Genomic DNA, 16,541 nt, shown 5'->3' with positions numbered 1-16,541 from the left:
TAGGAATTAAGGCAGGAAAAATCTGATTGGCTGATTGAATCAGCCAATCAGATTCAAGTTCAATCTGATTGGCTGATTGAATCAGCCAATCAGATTCAAGTTCAATCCGATTGGCTGATCCAATCAGCCAATCAGATTGAGCTCGCATTCTATTGGCTGTTCCGATCAGCCAATAGAATGCGAGCTCAATCTGATTGGCTAATTGGATCAGCCAATCGGATTGAACTTGAATCTGACTGGCTGATTCAATCAGCCAATCAGATTTTTCCTACCTTAATTCCGATTGGCTGATAGAATCCTATCAGCCAATCGGAATTCGAGGTACGCCATCTTGGATGATGTCACTTAAAGGAACCTTCATTCGTCGGGAGTCGCCGGAAGAAGAGGATGGATCTGCGTCGGCTGCTTCAAGATGGTCCCGCTCTGCGCCGGATGGATGAAGATAGAAGACGCCGTCTGGATGAACATGTCTACCGGTCCGGATGTCCTCTTCTTGCCGGATAGGATGAAGACTTCGGACCCTCTTCTGGACCTCTTCTTGCCGGATAGGATGAAGACTTCGGACCCTCTTCTGGACGGATCAGTGATACCCGGCGTGGTGAAGATAAGGTAGGGAGATCTTCAGGGGCTTAGTGTTAGGTTTTTTAAGGGGTGTTTGGGTTAGATTAGGGGTATGTGGGTGGTGGTTTGTAATGTTGTGGGGGTATTGTATGTTTTTTTTACAGGCAAAAGAGCTGTTTTCTTTGGAGCATGCCCCGCAAAAGGCCCTTTTAAGGGCTGGTAAGGTAAAAGAGCTGTTAACTTTTTATTTTAGAATAGGGTAGGGCATTTTTTTTATTTTGGGGGGCTTTGTTATTTTTTATGGGGCTTAGATTAGGTGTAATTAGTTTAAAATTCTTGTAATCTTTTTTTATTTTTTGTAATTTAGTTTAGTTGATTTAATTGTAGATAATTGTAGATAGTTTAGTTAATTAATTTATTGATAGTGTAGTGTTAAGTTTAATTGTAACTTAGGTTAGGATTTATTTTACAGGTAATTTTGTACTTATTTTAACTAGGTAGCTATTAAATAGTTATTAACTATTTAATAGCTATTGTACCTAGTTAAAATAAATACAAAGTTGCCTGTAAAATAAATATAAATGCTAAAATAGCTACATTATAATTATTCGTTATATTGTAGCTATATTAGGGTTTATTTTACAGGTAAGTATTTAGCTTTAAATAGGATTAATTTATTTAATAAGATTTATTTTATTTTGTTAGATAAAAATTATATTTAACTTAGGGTGGTGTTAGTGTTAGGGTAAGACTTAGCTTTAGGAGTCAATACATTTATTAGAGTAGCGGCGAGGTCCGGTTGGGCAGATTAGGGGTTAATACTATTTATTATAGGGTTTTTGAGGCAGGAGTGAGGCGGTTTAGGGGTTAATACATTTATTTTAGTGGCGGCGAGGTCCGGTTGGCAGATTAGGGGTTAATAAGTGTAATTAGGTAGCGGCGATGTTGGGGGGGGCAGATTAGGGGTTAATAAATATTATGTAGGTGTCGGCGATGTTAGGGGCAGCACAGATTAGGGGTACATAGGGATAATGTAGGTTGCGGCAGTGTGCGGTCTGCAGATTAGGGGTTAGTGGAGGCGATGTGGGGGGGACCTCGGTTTAGGGGTACATAGGTAGTTTATGGCTGTTAGTGTACTTTAGAGCATAGTAGTTAAGAGCTTTATGAACCGACATTAGCCCAGAAAGCTCTTAACTCCTGACTTTTTTCTGCGGCTGGAGTCTTGTCGTTAGAGTTCTAAAGCTCACTTCAGCCAAGACTCTAAATACCAGCGTTAGAAAGATCCCATTGAAAAGATAGGATACACAATTGACGTAAGGGGATCTGCGTTATGGAAAAGTCGCGGCTGGAAAGTGAGCGTTAGAGCCTTTCCTGACTGACTCTAAATATCAGCGGGCAGCCAAAACCAGTGTTAGGACCCCTTAACGCTGGTTTGGACGGCTAACGCAGAACTCTAAATCTAGGCATAAGTTTCCACATGGGAGGGGAGTGATGAGTAATGTGTGGGCTTGTAAATAAGGTAACGGCGTCATGATCTGACCATGAAACTAATAGTATTTTTGTGTAGGATATTTTGTCTAGTATTCTGGTACTGATGAAAAGGTAATCTATGCGAATGAATGATCTGTGTGGGGGAGAATAGAAAGTATATTCCCTGTCCTCTGGATGAATCGCTCTCCAGGGATCATATAGATCGTATTGACTAATAAGTTGTTGAAATGCCTTAGAGAGAGAGATATCTTGTGTCCCATCCTATCAAGGACTGGATTCCATATAAGATTGAAGTCCCCTCCTACAATTAATTCCCCCTGTTTCACAGCCGACACCAGTTTAAATAATTTTGTCATGAATTTGATTTGTTTGGAATTAGGTGCATAAATATTCATTAAAGTGACAAGATGACTATTGATTTTACAAACGTGTATGATATAGCGGGCTTGTGGGTCTAGCTCCGAGTAAATGGATTCGGCTTGTGGACTTTTTATTATTTTTTGTTATTAATAAAGGTGTGATTATTTTTGCACTTCACATCTCATTCTGATTCCTGGTACCCTGACACAGTGTCTCCTGTGTGAACAAATTACTTTATTGAAAAATGTTAATAAAAACAGGGTGAGGGGACAGTTCCAACATAACAAATTATGCTACAAAGCTTTACTGAAGGTTTGGAAGGAAATGTATAAATGTATTTGCATTTAACAATTTATTTTTAGCACAAGCTTTTCAAGGAACAAATAATGCTAAAAGTAGATATTGGAGCAATATTGTCACTGATTCATATCCTCCAGGATGACTGGGTATAGTTGCACTGCAAAACATGATTCATTCAACAATCTATATTATTTTCAAATTTAGGTATTTTATAGCTCTTATAATAAATAATTTAATTAAAGCATACATTTTATTTAAAATTTCACAGATTTGCTGTAAAAGTGGCAAACAGATAAATATGCAGATAAAAAGATAATCAGGCAGACAGAGGAAAATCTTTACAAACCAAAAATGGATCTGGGGATGTACACTTACCTTCAGAACCTCAAGATTAATTTAAAGTTATACCCTTGGGAGTACATAATATTTATGAAATACAAATTCTAACATTGGGGTCTATTTCAATCCATCAGAATCCCAGTCTGAAAGCTTTGGGTGTATTCCAATCCTTTAGAAAAATGGTGCAATTTATTTATCTGCAAATCCATAGACTTGAATAGTGAATATTGTAGAAAAAAAGCATTAATAAGTTTTTCTAAAAGGGTTGAATATACACCATTGTATGACAATTTGGGCTTTTTCTAAGGCATTCCAATCCTTTAAAAGATTTGACTTTTTAATGAGTAAATCAATAGGAAAAATATTACAGGATAAAAGATTATAACATTTCCAGTCACTAAATTGCAATCATATGTGAATATTCTTAAAGTCTTACTTAATGTTAGTACAATTTATATAATTTAGGTGGGATTTGAGCAATCCTTTTAACTTTTATTATAACACAGAAATATTGTATTTATGAAAGGACTAAACACAGCAGAATAGCATGATCAATAAATCAATAGACAACTGAACAGTTGCAAAAATGCTAACATTGTGGGGGGAAAACTTGCGAACAGCGAAGATTTGCCCCTCAAAACAAATGGATGCTGAATATGGAAAGTAAAAAACAAAAAACAGTAAAAAGCTACTTGAAAAGTTTTTTCTTTTCTTTTGGATTGGACTACATCTGCCGAACTAAGCCATGCAAGGCATAAGTGTGCCCACATATGTATTTAAAAAGCTGGTAAGTGGAATTTTCAAATGAACTAGAATGGCTTCAAATAAAAGCAAAACTTAAAAAAAAACAGTTTGTAGTGGCATTCCAATGGCTTAGAATTGTGTACAATGTACTATATCAAACAACTCTCTACTTGAGAAATGGTTCAAACATCCTTGCCAAGAGATTTCCTAAAGAATATAACGCAGGAAAGACATGCCATTATTAATACACATTTACATGAAAAGCAGAAGTACACTGGACCACTTTAAGCAGACTGATTTACAGTTTCCATACAAATATTCAGTCACATCTGTGTCTAGAAACCTCTGTGATTCATTGCAGGCCTAGCTAAGAATGAAAAATATGGGGACCAGTTATTAAAAAAATAAGCATGGTAAATTATATTTGTATGATAATTAACAAAGGTTCAAAACTTTAAATACTCCATAATATTTTGCTATATTTCCTCTTGTGTAGTGTCTAATTATTTTTTCCCAGACAAGCCATTGAAATTCTTTGCTCACCTTTGAAGTTGACATTAGGACCTCTTGGGTTATTTGCTTAGTGGGGAAACACTTAAAGAGAAATTTAAAGCAATTTAAGTCAAATGCCCACTAAATTACAAAATGTGTTTTATATACTCCATTCTTGACAAGTGAAATAAAATATAGAGGTTGCCTGCTGCAATTATATAAATGAACTCACAAGTGTAAACAATGTGGAAGTTTTTAAGCATTAAATATTTTTGCTTCATTCTTTTAAGCTGATGGCATAGTAACTCAGTGCATAATTGTTCAATAACTTTTGTATTTGCCAGTTGACCACTTTCTCAGTCATACATAAGGCTATATAGGAAAAGTAAATATACACTGCAAACTTATAACCAGGTCTTAGGAATCCACAGAATAAACAAGAAAATATATGGTGAAAACAATCAAGGATAATACAATTGTTTCTGTTTATGAAATGTTTGCCAAAAGAAGTGATTGTAGACTTTAAAAAATGTGGGCAAAACAATGGTTGCCACAAAGCTACATACTGTATCCAGGATAAAATGTGGTATAGGGAATGTTTATGGCTGGGGATATATTCTATCTATCTATCTATCTATCTATCTATCTATCTATCTATCATCTATCTATCTATATCATCTATCAATCATCTATTTAATACAAAGTGATATGTTTAAAATAGGCTTATCTTTTTTCTTCTCATGTATCATAGCCCTGCTCTATTTTTAGTAGCAGTATGGATTGTGCTTGTCACTAAATAACTAAATAATACTAGCGTAACTGTTGTAACAACCAATCAGAAGACAGAGAGGTCTAAGTGCTGACATTCATCTCTCAGACCTCGATCCTGATCAGTTAACAATTTAACCAATCAGAATTTACACCTGAAATGCATAAAAAGAGGAAACCCATGGAGGGCATAGACTATGAAAAGGAAGATGATAACAAGAAACCTTTGTCAGAGTTACTGAAATACAACATTGTAGATTAAAGATCAGAGATATCTCTTCAATTAAGAAATTGTTACATAATCACTAGAAGAACAAATCTAGGAAACACAATTAGGAAACTGATGTTGGGAAACTGATATGGCAATAAACCAGATAAAGGGCTATTTTATTTTTAAAGTAAAATACATCAGTATATATTTAACTGCAAATCAATACAAGATATTCCAGGTACCAACCCCTTTGCTACTGTGTATTTCAGAGAAAAACTTGGGCAAAATACCAGAGAATTTTTAGCAATTTTTGCTATTAATAAATTTAAACAGGAATAGAACTTTTTTTTTCTTAATATACCTATCAAAACTAAAAAAAAAAAAAGTAGACAACCCAAGGGATTGATCTAGAGCCATTTTCTTATATTTCATGCCATCATTTTGCCATTAAATGTGATAATATTTAAAAAAAATGTTAACTTTTTCACAAATGTTGTGTTTCTCACTGACATTTTTTTACATACAACTTTTACAATCATATCACAAATGATTGTAAATGCTTCTCTGGGGTCCTTTTTGTTCAGAAACAGCAGACATGCATGGCTTTGCCATTGCTTTTTGGTAATTAGAAGGCTGCTAATTGCAGCTGTGCACCACAGTTCTGAAATTCCTAGCAGTGAAGGGGTTAATTAGTAAGCTTTTAAGGTTAATAGTATTGTAATGAAAGGATTACCCTCCTATCGAATAACTCCCACCTTCCTGATCCCTTGCAAACAGCTCCCCCCCCACCCTCACCATCATCTTAAGAACTGGCAGACAGTCTGCCTATATGCAGTTTAGGGCTTTATTATTATTATGTTTATTATTATTTTTATTTTTTTTGCAGTGTAGGGATCCCCCCTCAACCATCCCATGTCTCTGATTCATCCCAAACAGCACTCAAACCCTCCTCCCTCCCACTAGTGGCAGCTATCTTAGATACTGGGAGCTATCTGCCAGTACCCAGTTTTTCTTTCTTCCATATTTTTTCTGTAATGTGGGGTTCCCCCCACCTCCCCCACTCCCAGAAATCATTATGCAGGCCACCACCCTGAATTCCCCATTTTCTATAGTGCCACAACCCATCCTTCCCTCTTCCTTCCCAACTTGTTTTCTGTAGTGTAGGGTGTTCTTTGAATTTGATACATAATGCTGTGATCTTAATGGTAATTCATTTTTGTCCTGCTATGATGTCACTATTTCTTCTCTGCATTGGGATTCAGTAAAGATTTGAATGCTAAATACTCACCTCCTGTCTTTAATAAAAGTTAGATTATTCTGTCACCAATGCTTGTCAGGATTATCAAGATGTGTGCTGGTTGCCACTCAGTCTCACAATAAATCGGGTTCAATGATGTATCTAAACCCTATTCTGATCCTAGACTGAGGGTCAACTGTTGGTGAGATGATAAAGTAACTTACTACACAGGTACAAACCACAATAGTTCGGTAATGTAGAGTATTACATAGAGTTCATAAACTGTAGTTTAGCTTATAGAGTATTGGTAGTCTGTCAGATTTGAAGAGGTTAACAAGAATTTTGGTAGTAGTCGGCTTCGATGAGGAATTCTGCCCGCTTGGATGAGGATGGATGTCCGGTCTTCGAAAACTGTAAGTGGATCGTCGGGGGTTAGTGTTAGTTTTTTTTAAGGGTAAATTGGGTGGGTTTATTTTTAGCTTAGGGTTTGGGCAATGTAAAAGAGCTAAATGCCCTTTAAGGGCAATGCCCATCCAAATGCCCTTTCCAGGGCAATTGTTAGCTTAGGTTTATTTAGGTTTTAATGTGGCGAGTTTAGTTGGGTGGGTGGTGGGTTTTACTGTTGGGGGGGTGTTTGTATTTTTTTTAACAGCTAAAAGAGCTGATTATTTTGGGGCAATGCCCCACAAAAAGCCCTTTTAAGGGCCATTGGCAGTTTAGTGTAGGCTAGGGTTTTTTTTTATTTTGGGTGGGCTTTTTTATTTTGATAGGGCTATTAGATTAGGAGATTTGTTTTTATTTTTGATAATTTTGTTTTTTATTTTGTGTAATTTAGTGTTTATTTTTTTTTTAATTTAGATAATTGTATTTTATTAATTTAATTTATTTTATTTTAGTTGAAATACTTTTTTATTAGAGTTGTACAATAGTTACATCATGACATTACAGTTTATATAAATCCCGAGACATGGAAGCTCTCTGTCATAATAAGAAGCATGTTATGCTGACAACTTTTTTCCTTTCTGTAAGTTACTTATATCCCCCTTTCCCCTCACCCCCCTCCTGCTTCCCCCTGAACAATAAACTTTTAACTAAATAAAACTTTTAACTATAAACCATTCCTTTTCCTATCGAGCAGTGTCAGTATTGTTGGGTATCTTTATAGGTAGATAGTCATTTCTCCTTGTTTATGATATCTCTCTTGTATTTCTATTTGGTGGCCCAGAGGTATAATCTTTATCATTTATAGATAGACCAGGTTATCCCTCCTCCCCATATTTATTTAAGATCCAATGTATCCAAACTTTTTGAAACCTTTCTGGGGTACCCTGCATCCAGGCAGCTGATTCTGACATATTATAAATATTATCAATTTTATCAAGCACCTCACGCCAATCTGGGGCCCCCACTTTCCATTTCCTGGCTATGCATATTCTAGTAGCTGTACATATCAAGTTAACCCATGTGTTCGTAGCTGAGTTCAGTGAGTCTATGTGAACATGTAGCAAGGCTTTTGAGGCTGTTAATATGAATGAGTCATCTAAGATTCTCTTCACCATTTGTGTAAGTTTGTCCCATATGGGTCGGATCTTTGGACAATCCCACCACATATGCTTATAAGTTCCCACTTCTGTGCATCCCCGATAGCAAAGTCTATTACCCTGAGGTGCATAGTGCGATGGTTTTATTGGCGTAAGGTACCATCTAAAAGCTGTTTTCATCGAGTTTTCGATTAGGTCTGCTCCTGTGAGACCTCTACTTAATTCTGAGAGAATGCGTCTCCAGTCATCCTCGTTGTAGGTTAGTTCTAAATCCTGTTCCCATTTGGTATGGAGCATAGGTTTTGTTTTATATGTCGCTTCCTGAATAGCAAGGTATAATCTTGTGATCATCTTTTTATTTCTACCTGGTGTCATCATAATTTGTTCCAGAGTGGAGTGTGGGGAGTGTTTTATTCCTTGTCTGTATTTGTTTATAGCGTGTGTTATTTGAAGGTATAAGAACCAATGTAATGTGTTTGGGCTAATCTTATCTCTCAGTTGTACAAATGTCAGTAATTTCCCTTTATCCATAAAATCTGCCACCCTATATAGCCCTTTATTTTCCCATTTAGTTATTTGGGTGTGAAAATCTTTTGTTAGAATCGCTTCTATTGGTATGGAAGTAGTCTGTGGGGATAGTAGTTTCAGTTTGTGAGTTAGTGTTCGCCAAATTGTCTTGGATTCCTCTGTGATTTTTAGTTTAACTCGTTGTTGGGTATGTGAGTGAGGTGTATTCCACAAAATGTGTCTTGGGGATTTCAATCCCCCTATATCCGCCTCTATATGAGGCCATGTCATCCCTTTACAGTCCTTACTTAGTAATGCGCATTGTGCTATTCTAGCTGCCTGATAGTAGTCTCTGAGATTGGGGACTCCTATGCCACCCAGCTGTTTGTGTCGTTTTAAGATCTGTGCAGCTATCCTAGTAGTTTTGTGACCTCTTATAAATTTAATAAGTTCGGTTTGCATCCCCTCTAGTTCCCCCATCGGGACCTTAATGGGTAGGGCTCTAAATAGATATAACAACCTTGGGAAAATGTTCATCTTTACTGCAGCTAGTCTACCTAGCCATGAGAAATTTCCTTTTTGCCATCTGGTTAAATCTTTCCGTATGGTCTTATACATTGGAGTGTAATTAACCTTGTATAGGGTTTCTAATGTGTCTGTAATGTTGATTCCTAGGTATTTTAGGGATTTATTGGCCCACTTGAAATCGAAGTTGGCTTCTATTAGTTTTCTGGTGTGACATGGTATTGATAGAGGAAGGGCTTCACACTTATCCGAGTTTATTCTGAAACCCGAGATCGCAGAAAAATCATCTAAAAGATGATAGAGGTGGGGCAAGGATATCATAGGTTTTGTGATTGAGAGCAAAATATCATCTGCGAATAAAGTTAGTTTATATTCCCCTTTATTCAATTTGACCCCATGGATGTCCCCAGAGTTACGAATGCACGCTGCAAGTGGTTCTACGCATAAGGCGAATAGTAGCGGTGATAATGGACACCCCTGTCGGGTACCATTCAGTATGCGTATAGTTCTGGACTGATAGCCCGCCGCCCTAATGGTTGCCACCGGGTGAGAATAAATATTTTTGATTGCGTCAATAAATTTGTTGCCAAACCCTAGGTGTTCTAGAATCCCCACCATGTATATCCAATCAACCCTATCAAACGCCTTCTCTGCATCCAAAGATAGAAGCAGAGAAGGCGTTTCTGTACCCTTCAAGTATTCCACCAAAGCTATTGTGCGGCGGATGTTATCAGGCGCTTCCCGATCTTTAATAAAGCCCACCTGGTCCGGGTGGATCAGTGAGGGTAAGTACTGCTTGAGCCTGTTTGCTAATATTTTGGTGAAAATTTTTACATCTTGGTTGATTAGCGATATCGGTCTATAACTTTGTGTCAATTTAGGGTTTTTTCCTGGTTTGGGGATTACAATTATCTTGGCTTGGAGTAGTTCTGGGGGAATAGGTGTACCTTTCAAGATATCATTACAGAATTTGTGAAGATGGGCAGTCAATTCATTTTTATATAATTTATAGTACTCTCCCGGAAACCCATCCGGGCCCGCCGCCTTTCCTAATTTAAGTTCTTTAATTGCTATCGCAATTTCTGGAATTGTGATCTCTGCGTCTAGGGCTTTTGCGTCTTCTTGGTCTAATTTAGGTAACGCTGCTGTCTCTAGTATTTTATTCTTAAGGGCTGTTGTATGGGTGGAGTGACAGACCTTCCTCCCATCATATAGAGCTTCATAGTATTGGGCAAAGCCCTCCACTATTTCCTGCGGGTGGGATGTCAGAGTGCCGTCTGTTTTTTGTATCTGTGGTATAGTGAAGGACTTTGTTTTGTCTCTCAGTCTATTAGCTAAGAATCTATCTGGCTTATTCGCATGCAAAAAGTAATATGCTTTTAATTTATTTATAGACCTCATGGAATTATCCGCTAAGATTTTAGCGAGCTCTTTTCGTTTAGTGTTTAGTGTATTTAAGGTTGATTGTGACAGTGTGGTTTGATGTGTCTTTTCCAGCGTTTCAATCTCATGCTGTAGGGAACTCGTTACCGAGCTAATTCTTTTCATATAAGTAGCTTTTTCTTTTATGAGTAATCCCCTAACTACTGGTTTATGAGCTGCCCATACCATTATTGGTTTGATTGAGGGGTCAACATTTAGCCTCCAGTATTCTTGGAGATTTTGTGAGATTCTATTTTGGATATCTGGTTGCTTTAGTAGCGTAGGGTCATACGTCCAAGACTTCTGTCTATTTATATCTATAAGATCCTCTAACTGGATTTGTATTATAGAATGGTCTGACCATACTGAGGAATGGATGGACGAGGAGATTAAATTGGGTAGCAAAATTTGGCTGATGTATATGTAATCCAGTTTGGTATATATTTTATGAGCTGGTGAATAATATGTGTGGTCAGTAGTTTGGCCGTAAAGTGCTGTCCATGAGTCAATTATGTTGTGGGTCTCCAATTCTTCTCTAATCGATTTAGTGATAGAGTTGGTCCTCTGTTGTTTATTTGTGAGTTTGTTGGTGTTAGATTCTCGTATTACTTTTAAGTTTACGTTAAAGTCTCCCGCCACTATCATCAATGTTTGGGACCACTGAGTTAACATATGTGAGAGCTTATGGAAAAATTTATGTTGCTGCTCGTTAGGTGCATAGACGTTACATAGTGTTAATTTTGTGCCCTGAATATTTCCTCTTAGTATAAGATACCTGCCCTCTTTGTCTCTAATCACTTCCTCTTTAGTGAATGGAAGTGAACTATGGATAAGTATCGAAACTCCTCTCTTTCTCGTGTCTGATGTGGAGTGAAAGTGTTGCATGAAGTGTTTATCCCAATATTTAGGGGACTGATTATGAGTGAAGTGCGTCTCTTGTAAAAAGATTATTTTAGCTTTCATGCTATTGTATTGGGTGAGTGCTGTTTTCCTCTTCACATTTGTGTTTAGGCCTCTAACATTGTGTGATATTATATTTAGTTTAGAGGTCATTTAGGTAATTCTATTTCTCCTCCCCCCCTCCTCCCCTCGTACCTGTGTGGTGATTTTATCTTGATTCTGCTTAGTGGCTGTGCTCTTCAGGCCATCTTTGATATGGAGAAACTTCCACGACCCCTGCTCGATAGTACTTAGAATGGAAAAAAGAGAACAAACAAAAATTATACAAAAACATTTCGTAGAATACATAAAAAAACACAAAAATACAAATTGTTTTGCATCCATCTATGTGGCTACTAATTTCTAACTGAATGTGCAATTATGTTTGCTATTATAGAATTTAGAGATCCTTATGTGAATATGCCAAACTAATAGGATTTAAGTGTCTGTTGTTTTTGGCTGAAGAAAGAAGGGTTAGGTTTATATGTTCACTAGAGGGCTTTCTTTTCTGCTCTAGCCAATTTAGTCTCTGGGTCCTTAGGCGGTGTCAATATTCTCTCTCAGTCTCTCTCTGACATATCTCCCCTATACCTAGTGCCCAGCATATCCCCCCCCCCCTTACAGTGTTCCAGTACAGATCACAAGGTTGGTGGTCTGTTTTTCTTTCCAGAAAAAGGCAAAGTTACGTCTCCATTCTAAAGAACTTTTCCTCGCTCTTTAAGATCTTTAAGACTCTCAAGGTTTCTGTCTTCTTTTGGAGACTTTTGTCCATCTACCGTTTTGGATTGTTCCACGCTGGAGTTGTGGCCGTCCTTTGTTGTTGTCTTGGGAGTTTTCTGGGAACTCCGGGCATTCCAGCTTCAGTATTTGACATAGTTCTGGTATATCCTGCTTATCTCTGATGGTGAAAGTGCCACCTTCATGGTGTACGTGCAAGGCAAAGGGGAATCCCCATCTATACATAGTCTGATTTTTTCTTAATAGCTGTGTTAGTGGACGTAGAGAATATCTTTTCTGTAAGGTTTTGAAGCATAGGTCTTGGTAGAACTGCACTACTGAGCCTTTGAATTTAAAGGTGGGGTTCTTTCTTGCTGCTGTCATAATCTCCTCTTTTTCTTGGAAGCGAAGAAACTTGACTATTACATCTCTCGGGGGTTCTGTATCTCTAGGTTTTGCTCTTAGGGCCCTATGAGCCCTTTCCATCTGGAATTTCCCCTCTGTCGATGAGCCTGTGATAGATTGGAATAGTTGCAGTAGGTAGTCGCGGAGGTCTGCGGCCGTTATTAATTCTGGAATTCCTTTTAGGCGGATATTACACCTCCGGCTCCTATTTTCTAGGTCCTCCAGTTTGTCGTTAACCTCTGCTAATTCCTGTTGATGTTCAGCTAATTGTTGGTTAATATTTGTCATGTCGTCTTCCCTTGATTCTTCCTTCTCTTCTAGCGCTTCTAGTCTAGTACCCAATTCCGAAATATCTTGCTTAATTTCAGTGAGATTGCTTGTTACAGTGTTCTGAAGGTTGTCCATTTTTTCCCACATTTTATCAAAAATGTTGGTTATATCTTGTTTGGAAACAAGATTCTTTAAGTCACCTTTAGTTACTGGTGTATTTCTGTCTCCCTGAGAGCTCATGTTTATATCTTCATCTATCTCTTCCTCCATCCCTTCATCCCCTTTCTCTGACTGTTTATCCCCTTTCTGGGGTTTGAAGAAGATACTGGCTGTTGCAGACTTATTTATAGCTCCCAGTTTGTTCTGTCTTCTAACTGACATATTGGGGTATTAATGAGTGAGTGTTGAATAAGCTCTGGTGTTGCTTGTCGTGATTTGAAAGCAGTATTTGTGATTTGGGATTTCAGCAGGTCTGCTTCAGCGCTAAAATGCTCACTGTATATATCACAGTTGAAGAAAGCTTGTAGGGGAGTTTTATCCTTTTATTATATACAGTTTTTTGTTTTTTTCCTCCCCCTGGGGATCCTAGGTTTATTGTGGCTCTATATTTTACTTTTTCACATTCCTTTGTGAGGAGTGTTTATGAGCATAAGTTTAGGTAACGTAATGTCTCTGTTTTTTTTCCTCCCATTCTTTCCATTTTGATTGTCAGACCCTTCTTAGTTTCGGCTTGTTGAGAATATCTCATTTAATTTTGTCAAATTTTAGTCGAATTTTAGTCCCCACACCTTTTCTCTCGGCCTCTGTGGTCATGTAGTATTTATTTAATGCCTCCGTGAGCGTTCCCTGTCTTGTGTGAACTAGGCATATGTTGTTCTGAACTCCCACGTGGCCGCTATCGCTTAAGGCAGTTAAGGTTTTATGCAGGCCTTTTCCTCTACCCCGTAGTATACTTATAGGCTAACCGGATCATAAATTGTCTTACCGGAGCACTTGTTTTCTGACCCTCGGCCGCCAGCCAGATCCCCCTAGCTTTGTAAGTCTGCTCAGTCATGTGCTTTCTGCCTCAGGGTTTCCGAGCCAGCCGCCTCAGGCCGGGGCGTAGCTGGTGTTGTAACGCCACTCCGGGTTCTTTATGTGGCAATTTGCGGGTCAAGCATTAGTAGCGGGTTGGTGTGGGGACACTCCGGATCGATGTTAGTCCTTCTCAAGGGTCATATGCGATGGATCTCTCCCTTTATTGCTGGTTGCACTCGGAGCGGTCAGATCATGCGACCGCCATTAAGCTCGCCTAGGCTCCGCCCCTAATTTATTTTATTTTAATGTTAGATTTTAGTGTAAGGCAGGTTAGGTTTCATTTTACAGGTAAATTTGTATTTATTTTAACTAGGTAGCTAATAAATAGTTAAGAACTATTTACTAACTAGTCTACCTAGTTAAAATAAGTACAAACTTACCTGTGAAATAAAAATAAAACCTAAGATAGATACAATATAACTATTAGTTATATTGTAGCTAAATTAGTTTTTTTTTTACAGGTATTTAGTTTTAAATAGGACATATTTAGGTAATAATTGTAAGTTTAATTTAGATTTATTTTAATTATATTTAAGTTAGGGGGGTTTAGATTTAGGCTTAGGGTTACATTAGGGTTAGGGTTATGCTTAGGGTTACGTTAGGGTTGGGTTTAGGGGTTAATATATTTATTTAGTGTTAGTGATGTGGGAGGCCAGAGGTTTAGGGGTTAATAACTTTAATATAGTGGCAGCGACATTGGGGACGGCAGATTAGGGGTTAATAACTGTATGTAGGTGACAGCAATGTTAGTGGCAGCAGATTAGTGGTGTTTAGACGTGTTATTTATGTTAGGGTGTTAGGTTTAAATGTAACTTTTTCTTTCCCCATAGACATCAATGGGGCTGCGTTACGGAGCTTTTGTTTCCGCGATCGCAGGTGTTAGGCTTTTTTTTAGCCGACTCTCCCCATTGATGTCTATGGGGAAATCGTGCACGAGCACGTCAAAACACCACTTGTATTTTGGTGAGGTATGGAGCTCAATGCAACCATATCTCCCGCACAAGCCAGGTTTTGATAAAGCTGTAATAACAGCGCTATAGGGAGCGATTTTGTGGCAGTCGTTAATTTCCCTATAGCGCTCAAAACTCGTAATCTAGCTGTATATTATTAGTATAAATATCCTCATGTTGAGATATGGTTCCTAAAACCTTGTTTTGATGGTCAGATATACTGACTTGTTTTGGACAACATATTTTAAAAAATACTTATTTGTTTATTATAGCAATCTTCTTTCTGCTCAGTAACAGAAATTTTAATTAATCTATAAATAGTGCTAGACAATTATTTATTGGAACCTTACATTATACATAGGAGTGGAGTTAACAGATTTTTGTAAAAAAAAATGCTCACTCATAAAAGGGGGCCACAAAAAACACACACCATGACCACACTTTATCCAAGTGACATGGGAGGCTGACCTGACTGAACAGAGAAGTCATTATAATGTCAAGAGTGGTACCTAAGTATCTATTTACCATGAATCCCATAGAAGTATGAAACCCCCCCCCACATGAAACTGTGTTGCTAATATTAGTTATTCTCCTAAAATTTATATTTTGTTTTCTTATTTTGATCAGGTGATATAATCAGTTTTGATATCCCTTTTATAAATGTTTTTTTTGGGGGTAATTCCTGTAAACCTGTTTTTTATCTGTTGACAATAATGTTAGGTCAGTCAAGACAATAGTAAGAATAATATCTGTTGTTTTGGTTTACTCTTCTTATTAGCTTACCTGATTCTTTAAATTAAAGGGACAGTCTACACCAGAATTGATATTGTTTTAAAAGATAGATCATCCCTTTATTACCCTTTCCTTAGTCTTGCATAACCAACACAGTTATATTAATACACATTTTACCTCTGTGATTATCCTTTATCTAAGCTTCTGCAAACTGCCCCCTTATTTCAGTTCTTTTGATAGACTTGCATTTAAACCAATCCGTACTGGCTCCTACGTAACTCCACGTGCATGAGCACAGTGTTATTTATATGACACACATGAACTTATACCCTCTAGTGGTGAGAAGCTGTCAAAATGCATTCTTGAAAGAGGCGGCCTTCAAGGTCTAAGACATTAGCATATCAACTTCCTAGGTTTAGCTTTCAACTAAGAATATCAAGAGAACAAAGCAAAATTGTTGATTAAAGTAAGTAGGAAAATTGTTCAAAATTACATGTCGTATCTGAATCAAGAAAGTTTTTTTGGGACTAGACTGTCCCTTTAACGTTAACATTTTTCTTTCCCTCTTAAACACACAAGCTATTATAAATGAAAATAATTCAGTAAATGTTTTATTACTTGAAACCTGATGATCATTACATTGTTGTAGTTATTTATGTATACTGATTTGCTTTATTCAAATATATAAATATTTTGTTATTTGATTGATAGGCATATTTGAGAAAAGGATTCAGATTTTTTTTGCATTCTCCTTTGCACATGATATAATTCAGAGTGTTATGATAATTGGTTGCATAACCCTTTCATTAAGAGCTCGTTTCCTTTGAGTCGTTAAAAAATTCTATTTTAGTACCAGGTTTCCATTGAAATAGTTTGAGCTTTGCATGCAGTCGCTCTTTTCCTGTAGGTGTAAGTTAGCGTTGTGTTATCACTTCCACCCGATGCCGGATTTC

The sequence above is a fragment of the Bombina bombina genome, chromosome 2, assembly GCF_027579735.1.
Source record: "Bombina bombina isolate aBomBom1 chromosome 2, aBomBom1.pri, whole genome shotgun sequence".
Lineage (NCBI taxonomy): Eukaryota > Metazoa > Chordata > Amphibia > Anura > Bombinatoridae > Bombina > Bombina bombina.
Note: the sequence above shows the minus strand (reverse complement) of the source record.